Source organism: Mercenaria mercenaria, chromosome 14 (genome assembly GCF_021730395.1).
Source record: "Mercenaria mercenaria strain notata chromosome 14, MADL_Memer_1, whole genome shotgun sequence".
NCBI lineage: Eukaryota > Metazoa > Mollusca > Bivalvia > Venerida > Veneridae > Mercenaria > Mercenaria mercenaria.
In genome coordinates, this window is record NC_069374.1 from 41,122,111 (window position 1) to 41,141,563 (window position 19,453).

At 34.4% G+C, this 19,453-nt stretch overlaps 1 protein-coding gene and 1 pseudogene across 3 annotated transcripts in view; one reads left to right on the forward strand and one right to left on the reverse strand.

The window, feature by feature from the left end:
* LOC123527409 (protein kinase C iota type-like) overlaps nucleotides 1-11,368 on the reverse strand; it is a 213,633-nt gene extending 202,265 nt beyond the window's left edge. The window contains exon 1 of one of the 3 annotated variants that reach the window (XM_053523317.1): nucleotides 11,326-11,361. The gene's annotated coding sequence lies outside the window, so the exon portion shown is untranslated. Of the gene's footprint in view, nucleotides 1-11,325 lie in introns of all 3 variants that reach the window. The other 2 variants (XM_045306832.2, XM_045306834.2) reach the window with 2 other exon arrangements.
* A 7,505-nt stretch (nucleotides 11,369-18,873) lies between these two features.
* LOC128548462 (F-actin-capping protein subunit beta-like) overlaps nucleotides 18,874-19,453 on the forward strand; it is a 118,030-nt pseudogene continuing 117,450 nt past the window's right edge.

A 19,453-nucleotide genomic window follows, 5' to 3' on the forward strand; every position in this document is an offset into this window, starting at 1 on the left:
TTAACCAGAATTTTCTAAGTCCAAAAGGGGGCATAATTTGGCCAAAATGAAGGTCAGAGTTATGGGACTTGGTGCTATCAACTAGTTTTATAACCCCGAAGACACATTGTGAAGTTTCAATTCCATATCTGCATTAGTTTTGGAGATAGAACTTGCATGTAAAACTTTAACCAGAATTTTCTAAGTCCAAAAGGGGGCATAATTTGCTCAAAATACATGTTAGAGTTATGGAACTTGACCCAGTGAGGTTGGTAATTGACCTAGAAAAAGAATAAATAAGTTTCAAAGCTATATGCCTTTAAATGATAGCTGTATGTACTTGCATGCAAAAACTTAACCAAGGTGTGACGCCGACGCCGACGCCGACGCCAGGGTGAGTAGAATAGCTAGACTATTCTTCGAATAGTCGAGCTAAAAACATAGTCCACTTTTTACATTTTTTTCATATTAAAGGGAGTCAATTACAAAATTTCCTAAAAAATATCAAAGTAAACATTTCCAGAAGAGGTATAACTCTATGTAATAGGTCTTTGTTCCTGAAATACAAGAAAACTGAAAAATATCATAAAATGTTGCTCAAATGATAAATCATATGATTTAGCTTAAAACAAAACCGGGTGATTTTGTATGGAGATGATACCCGGAGTTACAGTAAGTTGTAGAAATGAATGAACTGGAGTATAAAATATGAAAGATCGGTCGCAAAGTTTTCGAACCCGGACACCCCCCCCCCACACCGAAACATGTCCGCTCAGTCTGTTTAAAACAAAACAATAAAAAACGGTAAATGTCTAATATGGATAAATGGGAGGGTAGTGACTACAATGAACTTTCATGTTTTAACAATTTACTGCTAACGTTATTTTTGTTTTTAGATTATTTAATTTTTGATTTCTCTTTCTTTTATATTTGAAATAATACTAGCATATTTTTTAACACAGAATTAAATAAAAACCGGTCCGGTCGGACTACGAACTATGCGTTTGCTATATGCTTATACAACTATTCACACAATGTTAACTTTTTTGTTTTTAAAATGAACATTTTAAAGCATGGATTACAAATGTGTGCAATTCAGATGTTAAATTATTACACCCCACACAATGTCCAATGCACTTTTCCCATTAGTTTAACTTGAATAATATATCATAAGCGTTTTTATATCTCGTGCGCAAAATCGTTATTTTCAATTTCTGCGCATGTGATATTATACAATAATTGCCTTTTGGTGAGGTCGATATGAGCCGCGCCATGAGAAAACCAACATCTGCCCAGTCTGGTCAGGATCCATGCTGTTTGCTAACGGTTTCTCTAATCGCAATAGGGAGCGGTGGTCTAGTGGATAAGGTGTTGGCCGCTCAATCCAGAGGTCATGGGTTCGAGCCCCACTGGGGTCACGACCATGACTTCTCATATGACACCAGTACTGGTTTTTCCAGGAAGCGGACTCGAGAGTGGTTACAATAAGCTTGAAGCTTTCATCACAATCGAGCTAAAACAAATTTGTATAAACTAAAAACTAATCGCAATAGACAATGTTGGTTTTCTCATGGCTTGGCTCATATGTGGATTTATCGGCCTGATAAAAGCAATATCAACCTCGAGCGAATTTATCGACTTGATATCGCTTTAACAGGTTGATAAATCCACATATCGACCACACACATAAAACGACAATTGTTTTATTATCAAATCCAGCCTACTCATAAGTTATAAACATTAGATACAAATGTCTGCAGCCTTAGGTCATCTTTCGTGGTTAATTGTATACGATGTCGCATTGTTTTAACGTAATAACGCGTGGACGTCACAGCTGGAGGTCAATATGTGTGTTTGGCTCCGCCTTCGAGAAAATACGATTTTTTATCGTTGAACATGTGACTACATCTAGAACAATGGAAAGGACTATAAATATAGATTTAATGATAAAAACAATAATTTCATATCACATGCGCAACAACGCTATTTTGTTTTTCTGAGCATGTGATATTACATTTTCACGTCTCCCTATGAGAGATCGATACTTTCGTACTGATTAAAAGATGATGCGCTTATGCACCTGTCAATATTTTGCCCGCCCGGGGGAGCGGCGGGCATACACGGGACTTTAGACAGAAGACCATTCCCGACAGGCGGGAATTTGACAAACATTTGATGTACCAACCAGGCTCTAGGGTGGGATTTAGACAAAAAAGGTTGTCCCTAGGGTGGGGATTTAGACAACAAAATTTTTGAAATGTCAAATTCCCCTGGGTCGGCCCGCCGCCCCCCTGGGCGGGCAAAATATTGACAGGTGCATTATTTATACATAGGATTAAATTACTTTATCTTGTGTTCATACATGTGTGAACCTGGCCTATTTTTCTTTTCTGCTTTTGAATGATTTGTTCTACATGCAACATTTTGAAAATAATTTTTCATCAAATATCAAACTGAAACTATCACCATCAGATTGGAAATAACTAACTACTAACTACTAAGAAAATGAGTGCTCTCATTATATGTTCCGTAGTTATCGCCGCTTTTCGAATGTTATTGCTGCTGATTTTGTTGTAGTATGCCCATAAATACAGCGTTATGTAACCTCAAGACTATAGATACCTATAAAAAAGTAATGATTTTTATACAGCAAAGTCGCGACAATTTCTAAGTGCTTACTAGTAAAGCCTCCTTAATTCTGTCTTCATTATTTGGTAAGTAATAACTTTTTTAATGTTAAATAAATCATTTCATTATTTTTTCGGTATAATAAAATAAATAATGTATTCCTGAGAGAGTGATCCCTCAAAATAACTTTATCCGTGACTAATATTTTTCAATGCGACAATTGTAAGTTACTTTAGAGAAAGAATTTAGTATTTAAAATGTAAATGTATAGTAAAATGTTGACGAAAATGGGCTTAAAATCCTAAAAGGCCACAACAGGAAATAATTCTTCCGGCTAATTCTGACTTTTAAGTTGGTCGGGACTTTGATATGCACAATCAAAATTTTCCTAGCACCACAGCAATAAAAATGAACCTGATAGTCATTTTATAATTTTATTTTCATTCAAAAACATTTCAGGAACATTTTCAGAAAATAAAAGGATACATACTAAGTGAGAACGATCAGTAAAATGTTTAATAAGAAGTACTATATTATGTTTTTCATTACGCCGCTTTTGTGTGTAACATGTATTCAGGGATACACGCGTAACAATAAAGATCGGAAAGAAATCGAAAATGGCTAACAAAATAAGAATATAATTAAATGAAATTTATGCTGTTGTAAACTTTTTTGTGGTGATTAACTTATTTTTCCCTTAGATACAAGCATTTGTATGTAAAAATTGAGTGTGCAATAGCTGCGCGTGAAAATAGGGTAGGAGAAAATTAAGACAATACCGCAAAAACGAAGAAGGAGATCCCTGTTTATTTTTCGCTCATATTACAATTCAAATTTTTTTTTTATCATAATTGTATTTGTGAAAAAAGAACACACTACTTAGTCATTCCATTTGAAAACATATAGGTTTCAATGGGCCTGTTATACCAAATGAAACATAATTACTTTTTGGATATAATGGAAACCCAAAAAATAAATTAATCTCCGTAAAACAGAAACGTCACAACTATATATATTAGGGTTGAGCTAAAATGTGATTTCTCGACGCGATTTGCGTAAAGAGTACGAATTTTTCCTTTTCAATACAATGTAATATCGGGTGAAGATCAACTTTTACTATTATTTAAACAAGTTATGAAGGATGCAACTTGTTTTTGGAAAATCCCGCTCATTACACTTTCTTTACCATAAAGTTGAAAATAAAATTGTAAGGTTAAAACTTTTCTGAGATGCTTTATGGATTTGGCCACACATGGGCAGTTTAACAAACCAATTATAGCTGAAGAATTACACTCAGATCTTTCGTAAAAAACTGCAAACTATCATACAATTACTCGGTATATACAAAAGAAGAGCAACATTTTTATTTGCATAATTACAATAGGTTTGGTCCTACCAATGAAAAACTCACAAAACGTAAGGTCTCAGAATGCGACAGCATTAAAGCTGCTCAATATAGATCCAAGTACAGTTCACAGGGTTCTCGCCAGGCTATTATCGCCTGTCGCGTGCGACATGCCTTCAGACTTTGAGTTGTATATTCGACATCCCTTATTTCCCCCGTCATCCCTTAATTGCCGAAGCGACATGTCATAAAATCATCCCAATAAACACCCCGATTAATTCGATAGTGTATTCGAAAAGCTTCCACGTGCTACCCGATAGTTTAGGTAAAGCGATGCCAGTTAAGATAACCGATAAACCAATGACAGCTTCCTATATGTGGAACGTGTGACGTAAATTTCATCGTAGCTCCGCCTTTAAATCCTTTGACAGGCGGCATCTTGTGATGTGTACATGAAAGTGACTGTTTTCGCAAGTTTTAAGATTATACATGTTGTTAGATATAATGACAGATGAATCAACAATTATCGTCCGAATGTTTTTCGCAATCAAGGAAAGACAATGTAAGGAATTAAGTCAAAAATTGTGCAATACGGTAAAATGCTTTTGAACAATTATCGCCGTAATATTAATGTTTTTCACATGTATGAAATGTGTTTTCTCGGGCGGAATATCGAAAAGACAATGCAAGAATTAATGTTTTCTGTCGTCACTTTCAAAATAGAACTTGTAGAGAAATGTTTGAAATACCCTCCGTGCATTATTTCAACACGAACGGACACTTTGGTAGAACCACCGACCTTCCAGCTGGATGGCTTCCTCACATGAAGAACCTCACATGAAGAATTCAACGCCCCGAGTGAGGCTCGAACCCACATCGATGAGGGGCAAGTGATTTGAAGCCAGCGACCTTAACCACTCGGCCACGGAGGCCCCGGTCACAATTTCAGAATCCCTCCCAGCCACGCCAAATGGCCATTGATCCAAAATGGAAACCAGCGTTTCCCAGGATGACAGTCTCAGATTGTGTTGTTTTACATGTATGTACAACAAACAGTTGACATTTTCAAAAACTTAAAATGGATAAGTTTTCAGCAAATAAACTCCGCAGAAATAGAAGACATAAACTTTAAAATACAAATAGATCTGTGTGCAGTGCTAAAATTGTGTTGTTTTATGTACAATAAATAGTAAATGAACATTTTTAGCAACTTAAAATATTCAGCAAATAACTCCATAGGATTTTTATGACCTAATATCTTTTCTTGTTGTACATGTAAATGATAATTATTAATCACTGAAAATACCACTATGTTTTTCACTCTGAAATGCACCAGAATGCACCAAAATGAGTTGTAGTAACACAAAATTTTCTGGGGTGACCCCCATACCCCCCATGCAGGAGGGGACACCCCTCCCGCACCCACCCCTTTGCTCGTCAAAAAATATCCATCTGCAACATGCCTTCAGAAAATCCTGGCTAGAACCCTGGTTCACTTCCATTGTGGTCACGTAACCATAGTAAAGTAAGCAGTGTTAGAGTAAATCGTCTGCAGTACATTGTGATATTGATAAATTTACAAAAAAAAAATCTTAATGAAGAAATTTGTGAGATTTGAAGAAACAACATCCGTTCAAAGTTTTATTTTGTTTTTTCGAGACTTATTTGTAAATTATGATTAGCGGGCTCAAACGATTCTTCAGTTGTTCTGTATCAACAAGAGGACCATGATGGTCCTGAATCGCTCACCTGTTCCCGCATGACCCAGTTTTGAGTATGACTTCGTTTTTTCTATTATTTGACATAGTGACCTAGTTTTTGAGCTCATGTGACCCAGTTTTGAACTTGACTAGATATTATCAAGATAAAAATTCTGACCAATTTTCATGAAGATCCATTGAAAAATATGGTCTCTAGAGAGGTCACAAGGTTTTTCTATTATTTGACCTATTGACCTAGTTTTCGAAGGTAAGTGACCCTGTTCTGAACTTTACCTAGATATCATGAACATTCAGACCAACTTTCATACAGGTCCCATGAAAAATATGGCCTTTAGAGAGGTCACAAGGTTTTTCTATTATTTGACCTACTGACCTAGTTTTTGATAGCACGTGACCCACTTTCGAACTTGACCTAGATATCATCAAGATGAACATTCAGACCAATTTTCATACAGATCCCATGAAAAATATGGCCTTTAGAAAGGTCACAAGGTTTTTCTATTATTTGACCTACTGACCTAATTTTTGATGGCATGTGACCCACTTTCAAACTTGACCTAGATATCATCAAGGTGAACATTCTGACCAATTTTCATGAAGACCTCATGAAATATATGGCCTCTAGAGAGGTCACAAGGTTTTTCTATTTTTAGACCTACTGACCTAGTTTTTGACCGCAGGTGACCCAGTTTCGAACTTGACCTAGATATCATCAAGATGAACATTCAGACCAATTTTCATACAGATCCCATGAAAAATATGGCCTTTAGAAAGGTCACAAGGTTTTTCTATTATTTGACCTACTGACCTAATTTTTGTTGGCATGTGACCCATTTTCAAACTTGACCTAGATATCATCAAGGTGAACATTCTGACCAATTTTCATGAAGACCTCATGAAATATATGGCCTCTAGAGAGGTCACAAGGTTTTTCTATTTTTAGACCTACTGACCTAGTTTTTGACCGCAGGTGACCCAGTTTCGAACTTGACCTAGATATCATCAAGATGAACATTCAGACCAACTTTCATACAGATCCCATGAAAAATATGGCCTTTAGAAAGGTCACAAAGTTTTTCTATTATTTGACCTACTGACCTAGTTTTTGACGGCACGTGACCCAGTTTCGAATTTGACCTAGATATCATCAAGATGAACGTTCTGACCAATTTTCATGAAGATCTTTTGAAATATATGGCCTCTAGAGAGGTCACAAGGTTTTTCTATTTTTAGACCTACTGACCTAGTTTTTGAAGGCACATGACCCAGTTTCAAACTTGACCTAGATATCATCAAGATGAACATTCTGACCAACTTTCATAAAGATCCCACAAAAAATGTGACCTCTTAGTGTTTCATCTAGCGCTATTTAGCCTGGCGCAGCGCCAGGCCCTTTTAAGCCCCGCCCACTTGCCCTAACTGCCGCCAGAAACTCTTAAAGTGCCCTTTTTTCACTCCGCCCACCCGTTAATTGCCGACATTAGCAGCCTTAATTAATCCGTTACACACGTCATGTATACTGTAGTATGCCCTTAGGCGTGTATCGAAAAGTCGGTCGATACGGTAGTAAATATCAGCTGACAAGTGCGGTGTGTATTGATCACAGCACGCGCTGTGTTAAACGTGTTTAAAGTGGAGCAATAATTATACATAAGTAGCGGCGAGTTGAATATTTGTTGTGTATGATAAACGTTTTGTTTTCACGAGTGAGTGAATCAATTACATTATGAAATGGATTAATTAATGTGAATGATAAAGGATTAAAGACGTTTTACGGTTTACGATATTAATTAATTATTGTGTTAGAAAACTTGTTATTCGCAAAGAAGATCTGAAAATAACTGACGACGTAATTAATGCGGCGTGGATCTAAAACGTAATTGGAATCAATTTACAGGTAATTATATGTAATATTTCTAGCACTGAACGCATAATTATTAGCACAGAAATTGTTATTCGTTTCCAAAATTTTGACGAAAACGCATCGTAAATTAAGGCAAGATGCCGTCTGAAAAACGGGAAACTAATACAACTCCAAAATGAGAGAGCTAAAATAGGCTAAAACAAATCAATCTCTTACTTCATTCTTCTGTGTTGCACAAAGGTAAATATTTAATAGAATTTTTTCTATTTATGAGTTTGATTCAACGATCGCGATGAATTCCAAGTGGACTGCAAATTGGAATGCACGGATTTTTCTTCTATACTAGGTCTGACAGATTCGCAGTAAAACATAATATAGACTCTACTGTTCTGTAGTTTTATAGATCTAAAGTTTTGTTTGACAATGTTTTATGATTTTTTTCCGACACAATGGAAGTGTTCTACAGAATGATGAAGGTTGTTGTAAAACACTGCTCCCAGTTTTATAGATGAAAGAAATACTTTTTTAAATGAAATGAAATTTATTTGCTTGTTGATTTAATTTTTACTTTTCATTTTCAGCACCAATACAGGCACAGAGGTTGCAACAGAAACTACTGTTACGGAAACGTCAGTACCACAGAACAGGAAAGTCCTGAAACCCCACAAGACTGGTAGTGATAAAGCCAAGCACAAAGTAGGGTTTGACCGTAGCTGGACTCGGGAGCGTCCCTGGTTATTACACAAAGTTGACACTGACAATGAAGGAAATGAAGTGGAAGTTTTAAGTGAATTGTAACTGACTTACGTAACCGCCTAAAAGTTGAAAACACAAATCATATTTTGCATGTGCACAAAAATGACAAATACTTGAACTTTGCAAGTGCTGTTAAAAGATGGACCAAAACCAAAAATCGTAGAATAAATATATATTGTTAATGTAATTGAGCTGTGATATAGCTTCAAACAGATATTGATAAGTTGAGTGTGAGTCCTTGGACCTTAAGTCCTTGCGACGTTTGACCTGTCGTCAACACACATTTAAAATATTTGAAATCAGATGCCTGTACACTGTTTTGTATACTAAGTGTGAGTCCTTGGACCTTAAGTCCTTGCGACGTTTGACCTGTCGTCAACACATATGTAAAATATTTTAAATGAGATGCTTTTAATGTACACTGTTTTGCATACTAAGTGTGAATCCTTGGACCTTAAGTCCTTGCGACGTTTGACCTGTCGTCAACACATATTTAAAATATTTGAAATGCATGTACACTGTTTTTCACATTCTTTTGTGTAACACTAGAGACTATATCTTACTTGTTTATATCATTAGATATCATATATCTATTTATATCATTAGTATCAAGAAATTAGACAAAAGCCAAATATGTGTAAGGTTGTACATAATAAAAGTGTTCTAAACTGTTGATTTGTTTTTAGAGGCTCTAGAGTGGTCACAAGCAAAAGTTTACGGACAGACGGACGACGGACGCCGTGCGATCACAAAAGCTCACCTTGTCACTTTGTGACAGGTGAGCTAAAAATGCCGAGCACTAGCAAACTGACTGAAAAGGCATTCTGTATACAATAATATATCAAATCAACCTAAATAAATTGCAAAGTTTTGCAAGATATGTCTAACCATTGAAGTTTAATTTTGAAGTATCTAAATTCATAATCTGAAAGTGTAGAGCATTGGTAAATATCCAAACGAACCTTAACAAGTTTTTACTTGGTCTTTTTTCACGAAACAGTGGGAATCGTTCTGTATATTGAGTGCAGTTAAATGGTAATTTTGTTCTCATTTAAAAGATTTCTTTTTCGCGTCGAGTTTTGGTTCACCAACTAATGTGAAATACACTCGATGACTGCTTCCTGGAAAGTAACCAGTACTCGCACCGAAAGAAGGGACTGTTGGAGTCACGGTCAAAATCCGCTGACAGGATTCGACCCCGCGACCTCCAGTTTACGAGACATCTGTACAAAAATGAAAAAAGGTAAAATTTGTATCTCGATTCTACTCTATATAGTTTTTGAACTAATCTGAATATAACTTCAGTAAGTCAGTTTATTCAGAGATTGCAAACTTAAAAAAAAAAAAAAAAAAAAAAAAAATATGTTAAAACATTATAGCAACCTGCCAAATATGAAATCGATTATCGAAAGTGCAAAGGCTATGCCACAAACTGCAATGTACCGCAATATATTCAATTTGTGACTTTCATCGTACGTCAATTCAGTCGACTAAGTTCAAGAGATACTCAGAATACTGCGTGAACAAACCTGTCTCAGTATTTGTTTCTATATATTTATACAGGAATATTTTAAAAATATGGGGTACCGTGTGTAAAACTTTTCAATATTCAACGCTGCATTCTTCGTGCGTAATCGGTATCGCGACCTATCCTATTTATTTTTTACATGACCCTAAATGTTTTATGGTCTTTGAGATTTTTTAAAAACTTTTTAATAAAAAGTTTTAAAAAAACTGCTCATTCTATTCTTTAAAAATTGTCAGTGATATTAGAAATTATTCGTATTCATTTTTTTTGACATAAAAATAATTTCCGTAAAGTCTCATTGAACCAAAAAGTATAAAAAATCCTGCCTTTTTACTACCTATAATTTTAGGCATGTTACCGGACACAAAGAATTATTTAGGCTTTGGGAATGCACAGGTGAAACAAAAACTCTTTGAGGCCCGAGAGGAATTCCTTTCTTAGAAATATAACAACTTTTTGGACAAAACGTGATTATAAAATAGTATAATAATGATAACGATACAAAATATCGGGAACTAATTAGAAGGCTCGTCAAAACAACGCTATGTATAACAACTTCCTGTGTACAAGTTTACAAATTATATTAAGACGTTTTTGCAACCAGAAAGAACATGCAGTTTTAACCCATTCATCAAAGAAGTTCCTCACGGGCATCATAAAGTTCAGTGTTTTTTTTTTACTAAATTCTAAATATGTAAGTTGATATCGGCACGATATCATATGTAATTATATTAGCCTTCCGTCCGTAAGTTTCCGGTGGTTTCCGTACAATCAGAATCGGCTATTTCCGTGGTTTGGGCTGGGCCGGGTTTTATTAATAGCGAGCTCGAAGAGCAGGCCCTAAGGGCCTGCTCGAGAATCGAGCTTTACGGTAACGCAAGTATACTTTCACACTTGGTGATGGATTTGAAAAGTTTCGTCGGAAGTTTTAAAAAAGCGCACCCTAGCGGACTGGTGCTCACAGGAAGTACTTCTTTCCGGAGTGAATACAGAACTTCATTCAATTGCTAAAAATTATTCATCACTCAACAATAATGAAAAAATGATTTCCAGTTGTTTGAAAAAAATATAAGATTTTCTCTATTTGCATTTAAAAGATCAAGCATCAGCCAGAAAATGGAAAACAATCAGAAAGAAACGGGAACGCGGTAATGACGTCACCGTGACACCGGCTTCCCATAAATTTTGCAACGTATGATATTCACTGTTATAGGCATGGTTACACTAAATGTAGACTTTTTTTAAGTGAATAGGTTCTCCTGAATTCTTGTGACTAGTGAATAGTTTTTTTGTGACAAATAAATGATGAATACTATTTTTAGCTAAATCCGATTTCTTTGAGCTCGCTTTGAGGCTTTGCCTTATTTCATATTAACCCCAAAAAAAGGTATAAAAAGTGCAGCCTTTTACAATTTCTACCCCAAGTAAATGCCTACAGGCTACAAGAATATATATATATCATTCTTCGATGTGTTGTATAAAATATATATCTTATAAAATATACCAAAATGCTATAACTGAAGATTCTTGCAACTTTTACAGGAAAGACTTCCTACATGTTTACAAATTGACGGAAATGACGTCATGAGTAGCACTTTTCGGTAATAATCTGATAAGAATAGTAATTAAGGACAATAACTGTGAATAATTGTGACTGTAGAAAAAAGGTCTCTCATAAAAATGTACTTCTTCAGTATATGTATTGAATTTCTTGATCTTTTAAAAAAGTAAAACACACCTGTCAAAACTCTCGCTTGATTTATATATTTCTAATTTATTTATTTCTTTATTTTTAATCGAGTAAAACAAGAACTGTTCTACTGTTCTGTTCTGTTTTTGTAACTTTCCCCGTCCGTATCGAGGCACTCCAATAAAGGATATTGGTATAAATCCAGCACACTTTTAAATCCTGAATATTTGCGAATATACACACACTATGTTAAATCGATATTTACACCCCTAGTTGCTCGCTATAAATAACTATGTATATCTGTATCTGTATGTTTTACAGTGTAGGGCCTGTTACAGCTTCGCACACAGCTTTCATGGTTAAACTGTTCTATCTTAAGCGCGTAGTATTTATTTGGCAGTGATTTTATTATTTATTTTACTGTCTGCTTTTAAGTGCCTTTCCTTAAAGATTGTGGTTCGTTTAAGGTGTAGTATGTACAGCATATTTTGGGAAAGTCTCTCTATATTTGTAAGATCTGCTATCTTTGGAGCGGTGATATTTTGTACTTTATTATGGGTACAGTCCGGTATGACTGAATAGCGAAATCAAGTTTGATTTCACGAAATCAAATCAAATAAGCGAAATCAAATCATAAAATTTAAAGTAATGAATATTTTTTAAAATCTTTTGAAGCTTTTGTTAAGAATATAATTCTACGTGTGTATGCCAAATTTCAAGAAAAATATTTATATTTAGTATGGTTTTGAAAAGAAAAACTTATACGGATATTGATTTCGCCCGATTCTATATGCGCGAAAAAAAAACTCAAGTGACATGCAGAATCAAGTCATGAAATTTAAAGAATGAATAGTTTTTATTCTTGCACAGAAGGCATGTGGGAGGTGTCTTAATACTATTATAACGTGCTGCATTTACCTCATTTTCCGGCCATACGCTTGCATATTTTGAGAATGAAAACTACGGCCGTCCCATTTATTTCTCCAAATAAGATATATATCACAATAAATGTAATATCATTTGAAAGAATACCTTCCTTACTTTACATATGTGGCATTTGAATGACAGTCTTGCAAATATTAATAAAGTTGTGCGACGTCAAACTTTTATAAATATTACAACTGATTCTATCCAGCAGTACAAAGTACAAAAAATACGGCCATATACATTATAAACTTCTAAATCTTTATAAACCTTATATTTTTGATATCTTATGAAAGAGTATGTTACGAAGTTTCTAAAAATGTTAAGTTTGTGGAAATCGATCAATTACAACAGAAGATATACTTGTTCAAAGATTTGTGGGGTTTTTTCGCCAGCGTTTGGTGTTATTACTGCATGCTGTATATAGCTATGATGACGAGGAACTTCTTATGTTCAAGTCATATTATTATGAATAAAGTTCTGTTCTGTTTCAAAAAAAGTTCTTTCTGGTGTTGTCATTTATTGAAAATTTGAAGTGGTGTAGTTCTTTATAATAGGAGCAACAAACTGAGGAGTATTGTAAATAATATATACAATAATCACCGTAAATAATTAATGTATTTTTATTCGCAGTTTGAACATCATTTTACATAACAGAGTGTTCTGTGAAGTATCGTGACAGGAATTGTTATAGATCTATGCTCTTTTAATTGTGTCTTATGTTGTATGCGAGGAGAAAGCAGACGATTTTAAAGCAAGCACACGTCAACAAAGAAAGAGTAAGAAGTAAACCGATGTCAATCATTTAAAAGGAAATGCTAGCATACTCAGTGAACAGGTTTTCAACAAAGATGTGATAACTAAAACAGAATATGGAAAGAGACTTATAAGTGTGTACTTAGCAGAAAATAGACAGAGCCTGTGTTTCAGCAAGAATTTTGATTTGGTGATAGACAGTGAATTTTGTACAAGTCAGTGTGACTGTGCTGGGTCATGTGACTGCCTAAAATACTGTATTCCTCTGTCCATTTCGTATTCTAGTGAAAAGAATAAGGATATGGGAACATGCTTTCATATCGACAGCGTACATCAACGTAAAGGGGAAGCCGAAATGGCTATTGTTGACTGGCTCATAAATCTACAAGATGAATTAAATGATGACGAAGCAGCAGTTTCAATCGTGACATCAGGTGACATCTTTATAAGATATTTTTTATCCAAAATGTTAATGTAAATCCTTCAAATGTTAAATCTCCAAAATGGTAATATTTTGTAACGTAGAAATACAGGAAAGTTTTTTTCAATATAATCTTACTGTAGGTTCTAACCTGACCTCAGACAGCTTCTTATTTAAAGTATCATGTAAGGTTCAAGAACTTTCATGTATCACCAATAGTAAATAGAAGATTCTGGAAAAAAAAACAAGCAAATTCGATGAATTGGTATCCCCCGCCGAAAGGGTTTGTGGTGAGGAATGGCAAAAAAATATATCCGGCAAAAAGTTAAGGATGTTAATAAGAAGCAAATAATTTCATTAGTCAAAATCAATTTAACAGAAAACAAATATTTAATTAAAGAGTACATAATAAATGTATGATACTTTGATCCTGACTAAAGAATTTATTTTGAATGGGATATGCTTACTGTAATAAGCTTAGCTTTTAAAATTAAATGCAGTTAATTGAAATATGAGCTTGAAGTTTAACTGGAACGAAATATTGTCTTTGAGTGGTTTGGCACCAGGTGTTGTTGTTTAACATGTACATTTGAACTTAAAAAAAACAGATGTCCTTATGAGAACACTGGTAAGATATCTTGAACATGACTGAGGGCAAGGCTTGTGCAGTCACAACTTAACATGTTGAAGGTTTGAACATTTAAAAAAAAAAAAAATGGAAATATATATAATTATGTATATATATTTATTTTTTAAGGGTGTTGGGGTGCGGAGAAACGGGAGAGGAAACAAAATTTCACATGTTGATTATAAATATTGATGGAAAATTAAAAATGAAAAACAAGAGGGTCATGATGACCCTGGATCGCTCACGAGAGTAATATGAGCTACATGTTTCTAATGTCAAACTGATGATTTTTAGAAATTTTTTGGAAGATTTTCCGATGTACAATCAAGTAACCCCTGGGGCGGGGCCAATTTTACCCCGGGGGTCATGATTTGAACAAAGTTTGTAGAAGTCTACTAGGAAATGTTACATATCAAATATCTAAGATCTAGGCCTTCTGGTTTGTTTTTAGCAAATTTATGAAGATTTCCCTATGTACAATCAAGTAACCCCTGGGGCTGGGTCAATTTGACCCTGGGGGGTCAAGATTTGAACCAGTTTTGTAAAGGTCCACTAGGCAATGCTACATGTCAAATATCTAAGCTCTAGGCCTTCTGGTTTATTTTTAGAAAATTCTGAAGATTTTCCGATGTACAATCAAGTAACCCCTGGGGCGGGGCCAATTTTACCCCGGGGATCATGATTTGAACAAAGTTTGTAGAAATCTACTAGCAAATGTTACATATCAAATATCTAAGATCTAGGCCTTCTGGTTTATTTTTAGCAAATTAATGAAGATTTCCCTATGTACAATCAAGTAACCCCTGGGGCTATGTCAATTTGACCCTGGGGGTCAAGATTTGAACCAATTTTGTAAAGGTCCACTAGGCAATGCTACATGTCAAATATCTAAGCTCTAGGCCTTCTGGTTTATTTTTAGAAAATTTTGAAGATTTTTCTATGTACAATCAAGTAACCCCATGGGGCGGGGTCAGTTTGACCCCGGGGGTCATGATTTGAACAATTTTGTAGAAGTCTACTAGGCAATGCTACATGTCAAATATCTAAGATCTAGGCCTTCTAGTTTATTTTTAGATTTTTTTTGAAGATTTTCCTATGTAAAATCAAGTGACCCCTGGAGCGGGGTCAATTTTGACTCAGGGGTCATGATTTGAACAAATTTTGTAGAGGTCTACTAGGCAATGCTACATGTGAAATATCTAAGCTCTAGGCCTTCTGGTCTATTTTAAGAAAATTTTTAATGATTTTCCTAAGTAAAATCAAGTGACCCCTGGGGCGGGGTCAATTTTGAACCCAGGGGTCATGATATGAACAAATTTTGTAGAGGTCTACTAGGCAATGCTACATGTGAAATATCTAAGATCTAGGCCTTCTGGTTTATTTTTAGAAAATTTTGAAGTTTTTTCTATGTACAATGAAGTAACCCCATGGGGCGGGGTCATTTTGACCCTGGGGGTCATGATTTGAACAAATTTTGTAGAGGTCCACTAGGCAATGCTACCTGTGAAATATCTAAGCTCTAGACCTTCTGGTTTATTTTTAGAAAATTTTGAAGTTTTTTCTATGTACAATGAAGTAACCCCATGGGGCGGGGTCATTTTGACCCTGGGGGTCATGATTTGAACAAATTTTGTAGAGGTCCACTAGGCAATGCTACCTGTGAAATATCTAAGCTCTAGGCCTTCTGGTTTATTTTTAGAAATTTTTTGAAGATTTTCCTATGTAAAATCAAGTGACCCCTAGGGCAGGGTCAATTTTGACCCTGGGGTCATGATTTGAACAAATTTTATAGAGGTCTACTAGGTAATACTACATGTGAAATATCTAAGCTCTAGGCCTTCTGGTTTATTTTTAGAAAATTTTTGAAGATTTTCCTATGTAAAATCAAGTGACCCATGGGGCGGGGTCAATTTTGACCCTGGGGTCATGATTTGAACAACTTTAGTAGAGGTCCACTAGGCAATGCTACAAGTCAAATATCTAAGCTCTAGGGCTTCTGGTTTTTGAGAAGAAGATTTTTAAAGATTTTCCTATGTAAAATCAAGTGACCCCTGGGGCGGGGTCAATTTTGACCCCGGGGTCACCCCGGGTGACCAAGGCAAGTGGGAGACCAGGTGTGGGTGCGCAACTTCACATGTTTATAATAAATGTTCACAGAAAAGAATGAAAGAAATATAATGAAATTCTGCCAAATGGCAAGTTTGTTATGTACAAATATGTGGATTTTTAGACAATTAAAGGTCAATAACTCTGCAGTTACAAAAGAAATCCATACGAAATTGTGTGTGCACAACCACATTATAGTGCTCTAAATTCTGTTAAAGTTTCATAGTTCAAGGTCAAATATATCAAAAGTTATGATGCAGAAATTGCCATATTTATAGTACCCTATATAGTTAACACTAGAAACTTCTAAGGGCCATAACTCTGGTGTTACTAGGGCAATCTGACTGAAACTTGACGGGCCGCAAGAACTCATAGTGGTGAACACGTATATGAAGTTTTAAATAAATATTCCCAACCATTTCCTAGATATGGCTCCGGACGGACGGAAGGACTGACGGACGGACGGACGGACGGACAACGCCAAAACTATATCCCTCCGACTTTCGTCGGGGGATAACAAGAACAAACCAGACTTTAAGAATAATAATTGTAACACCTTGTTTATCAGTATTGTTGTAGAACGTTCTGGAACACCATAAAATATAAACAACTTATTGACATAATGGTGTCTCAGAACTGGTCAGTAAACAATGAGTTATCAATAAAGTAAAGCCTAAGGGGAAATAACATGTAGATAACACTGAAAATATCTAAGATGAAAAAGACCAAATATTTTTTTAATTCATTTTTCATTTGAAATTATTAACTATACAGTGTTTTAGGGTAAAAAAGATACCCAACACTTTTATGAAAATCATCAGATTTCACTTTGTCAGAATAAATTTATATTTAGATATTCGACTAATATTCTTACTCTGGTAAAAGGTAAATGAATAATGGCGGGTAGTCAGGATAGAAAAATGGCGGGTAATCAGGATAGAAAAATGGCGGGTAATCAGGATAGAATTTTAAGAATACCTTCATGGTCAAAGGTTAATTAGCTAAAAGTTTCGCACAAGTCAGTTACCAGCCCATAATAAGACTAGCCACTTTTAACAATAGAAATCTACATGAAAATTGACTAAGTTTATGTTGCACATAAAATGTAACTACTTTAATTGTTTTCTAAGTACTTATTATATTTTTTTTCAACTTTATGATTTTACGAGTAAGATAATATACTCCTCCAATATTTTCATTACTTTTATTCTCTATGACTGCATTTTTTTTCTTTCCAGACACAGTATTAATAATCAGTAATTTTGACTAAGCAGGAATAGATAATCAATATACCACATGCTGTTAAATTGCTGAGAAATAAATATTGCTTGATTACTATTGCATTTATAATAAGATATTATCATAATGTGAAGCAGAATTGTATAAGAACGACATATTTTAAATAAAATTACCAGTAATATTTCATACAGCGCGATCGTAAATCGTTACTTTGGTTTTAAAGTGAATAAATAAAAACAATTTGTTAATCAAATTAAATTTAATCCAATTAGTTAAGCGGGGATAAACGATAATTTAATTAAAGGTGGTTTTCTCACACGTTTGAAAAGGTGTGAATTGCAGCAGGTAATCATTCGGTCAAAATTGTGCCGATCTATATCATCCGACAATTATTAGATTATTACATGTAACAAACAGTAATTATTCAGATTTACAATTTATTTTTCATTAATACATTTTCCATATGAAAATGTCTGTCTAAGAATTAAATTGAAGTTATATGTTTAGGACATGGCCCATTTTTTTAATTTTTTAATTTCATTCATATATATATATCCCTTTAATTTTTGATGCTATATCTATCATTGGTTATATACCAAATTTGTCATAAAGAACGTGAGGGTAATTTGAGCAATTCTTTCTCTTTACTGTATTCATAATTGATTTTTAAGCTATTATTACTTTTTAATTAATCATCTTGATATTATTTGTTAAACTGATATATCGAGCATAAATATGTTTTAAGCACAGTTATTAACTCCCTTTTAAATGGTATAATATATCTGTTTCAAGTTTTGTGTGCATACATACACAGGGTATTCTTGAGTGTATAATATATTTTTCTTGAAGTTTGCCGCAACGTCTGTTTACGACGTTTCCCGTAATTTTGTTATGACGTGACGTCACTGTACATTATTTCAAAATGTAAACTGCCTGAAGATATATGTATTGAAAGCGCTTGCAGTGAAGAATTAAAATAATTGTAAAACACAGAAGTCTGCTGCTGTTTATTCCTTACAAATTGAACTTTTATATATATATATATATATATATATATATATATATATATATATATATATATATATATATATATATATATATATATATATATATATATATATATATAATATATATATATATTTCTTCAACTATTGTTGAATACATTAAACAATTTAGATGACGATTGATAAATATGACAAGTGCAAACAAACACGAGCTGTTGATTAAAGTTGTCTACTAGATTTCGCTATTCAGTCATACCCTACCGAACATATTCTTGTAGATTCGTACAAAGATAATGAATCAAGCGCAAGTACAAATCCCCGGATGCGGACTCCATTCTGTTTCGCCTACTTCCGACATTGTACAATTTACAGCATTAAATATTAGAAGAAAGCGGAGTAAATATGGTAATTTAAGTAGTGGCATTTTCAATATTTCTCACAAAATGAATAAACATTTATTGGAAATCAATGTATTTTATATTAAAATTGAAACCTTTGTAAATTTTAATGCTGAAGTATGCGGAAGTGATATCTGACAACAAAAGTTGGACGTTTAGCTAACGGGTGGGGTGTGTTTTGATTGAAGCAAAAAGTAACAAAGAGTAACAGATCTGAAACTCTAATAGGAAGCATAGAAAATGTTACTAAATCTTTACAACCAAAAATGATGTTAGGCAATATCCAGTCTAAATCTCCAGCAGTGTGTGGTGAGAACTAGTCCAACAAATTTAACATGATTGATCAGGTCGGGCACTTTAGCACATGGCGTTGTGTAGCAACAAGCAGAGGTGAAAGTAAACGCCAATTTCAGGGTTCCCATTCACATAAATATGTACAGATAACTCACCAATAGCGGGTCACTAT